Source organism: Oncorhynchus clarkii, unplaced genomic scaffold (assembly GCF_045791955.1).
Source record: "Oncorhynchus clarkii lewisi isolate Uvic-CL-2024 unplaced genomic scaffold, UVic_Ocla_1.0 unplaced_contig_8868_pilon_pilon, whole genome shotgun sequence".
Taxonomy (NCBI): Eukaryota; Metazoa; Chordata; class Actinopteri; order Salmoniformes; family Salmonidae; genus Oncorhynchus; species Oncorhynchus clarkii.
Window position 1 is genome coordinate 33150 of NW_027259010.1, and position 2691 is coordinate 35840.

General features: G+C 47.4%; 1 pseudogene; it reads left to right on the plus strand.

Moving 5' to 3' along the window:
* Positions 1–944, plus strand: LOC139399416 (phospholipid scramblase 2 pseudogene; annotated as a pseudogene).
* The last annotated feature ends 1747 nt before the right edge of the window (positions 945–2691 follow it).

Consider the following 2691-nt stretch of genomic DNA (forward strand, 5'->3'; position numbering starts at 1 on the left):
CACCCCCTGGATACGTGACCCCTTCCGCTCCTCCGATGATGCCTGCCCCTTTCGGACACCCTAATGCTGTCTACCCCGCGCCCACGAACCCCGGAATCCCGCCAGTACCTCCAGGCTACGTGCCCCCTCCGGTCCCTGCGATGATGCCTGCCCCTTTCGGACACCCTAATGCTGTCCACCCCGCGCCCTCGAACCCCGGAATCCCGCCAGTACCCCCAGGCTACGTGCCCCCTCCGGTCCCTGCGATGATGCCTGCCCCTCCGCCTGATCTCCGACCCACCGGCTGCCCCCCAGGACTGGAATACCTGATTCATGTCGACCAGCTTCTCGTCCATCAGACTTTTCATCTGGCCGAACTGCTGGGTTGGGAGGTTAGAAATTCCTACAATGTGAAGAACAGCATCGGGCAACAAGTGTTTCTGGCGGAAGAGGAGAACAACTGCTGCACCCTACAGTGCTTTGGCCCCAGCCGACCTTTCACCTTTCACATCCAGGACAACCTGGGGCAGGAGGTGTTGACCCTGACGCGCCCTCTTGCGTGCAGCTACTGCTGCTTCCCCTGCTGCCTGCAAGACCTGGAGGTGCAGAGTCCCCCCGGTATTCCCATAGGGTATGTGGTGCAGGAGTGTCACCCGTTCCTGCCCAAACTCACTGTGCTGAACGAGAGGAGACAGCCTCAGCTGAGGATCAAAGGGCCGCTGTTTTTCTGTAGTTGTTGCAGAGACGTCACATTTGAGGTGAAGACTCTGGATGACTCAATGTTGATAGGGCACATCAGTAAGCAGTGGTCCGGCTTCCTGCGCGAAGTCTACACGGACGCAGATCATTTTGGGATCGTGTTCCCAATGGACCTGGATGTGAAGATGAAGGCTGTGCTGCTGGGAGCCTGCTTCCTGATCGATTTCCTGTATTTTGAGGAAAGGAAAGGAGACAAGAAACATTGAACTTTTACTCTGTGCCGACTACGGAACCCACGGTTCCTTAGTGTATCGTGAAGAACTTTTAGAATCATCACGCATCAAAATTACATTAGACCTACAATAAAGTTGCATGTCAAAATCAACAACTCCAAATCCCTCTCATTGTGTAAATCTAACGGTCCTCTCCCCAGTGTTATTCTACATCTTAAACAACTTCCTACTTCTCAGCATCAACAAAACCACTACAAGGCTACAAGGTCCCGGGGTTCAGCATCAACAAAACAACTACAAGGCTCTAAGGTCCCGGGGTTCAGCATCAACAAAACAACTACAAGGCTCTAAGGTCCCGGGGTTCAGTAACAACAAAACAACTTGAAGGCTAAATGGTTCGGGCTTCAGTAACAACAAAACGACTACAAGGTTACAAGGTCCCTGGCTTCAGTAACAACAAAACGACTACAAACTACAAGGTCCCTGGCTTCAGTAACAACAAAACAACTACAAGGTTACAAGGTCCCTGGCTTCAGTAACAACAAAACAACTCCAAGGTTACAAGGTCCCCATGGGTTCCGTAACAACAGAAGCAGGGCAAGCTTCATCCTAACAGCCACCATCCTATTGAATAGTGGGACATAGGACACCATTTACATGACATGGCCAGACAGTAGGCTATACAGGGTACTGGGTGTGTTTGCTTTGTATTCCATTATATTATAGTCTATTGAATTTGTGTATTTCCTTTCTGTCATGTATACAGTACAATTCCAATGCAAATGGACAATACAACGTATGTTGCATCATACAAGCTCAATGCAACATTGACATAGCAACTAAATGGTGGCTAGAATCCAACAAAATATCATGCTGCTGAGTGTCGCAAATTGAGTTGAACAATGTTAGCCTTGGCTCATGAGTCATCGCGACATTGGTCATCATGACCCACTTAACGGTATGCCTGTTCGTTAAACTGCTTATAGGGAGGAGACTAGTGAGCCTCTAGTCTACTAGAAGCGTTGATGGTCTAATTCAATAAAGAGACGTTGCTGCTCAGTGTTATTGTTTGGCGTTACTGTACGCTGAGCGGCTGCCACAGCCTATTCATTGTGCAAACCTCGTGAAGACCACTTTGGCGTCACCGTGTCCAGCTCCAAGCTACCTTTCCCGCTCCACGAGAAGCGCGCGGGACAGTTGCTCGGCAACTCTGACGCAAGCTTGACGTTAATTAAGTGTGTTTTAGTTCATTATGGCAGGAGAAGATTTCCAGCCGAGTTTGAGTTACAGAGGTTGTGTGGATTATTGCATACCAGATTTATCCCCCGTTAACAAAATATGAGGAACAAATCGTCTGTGCGCAGTTAGGGAAGTAGCCTGGATGCGCACACTGTTCTAGAACGGCGGAGGATTCCAACAACATAGGTGGATGTACTGAACTGGAGATTTTCTGTGAAGGTAAATTACATGATTTTGTTTTGCAAATTAATAATAAGATATGGTCTGTTTTTATTTCAATACTTGTTGGCTAAAGGATATCTGTTTGTCTTACGCTGTTACGTAGGCTATAGTCTTCTCACATAAATAGTTAAATGGAATTACACTTTTTGGAAGGTGTTGAGATGTATAGCCTAGGACTACTAGATTTAATATCACAATTGTATATTTTTTCTTTCCTACTATATGCAGCCTATATATTGACAACATATGTTCTCTCAATTGTGTTTACGGGAGTGGCCTAATAACGGTACTCTAATCCTGGGAAATGGACAATAGGTTT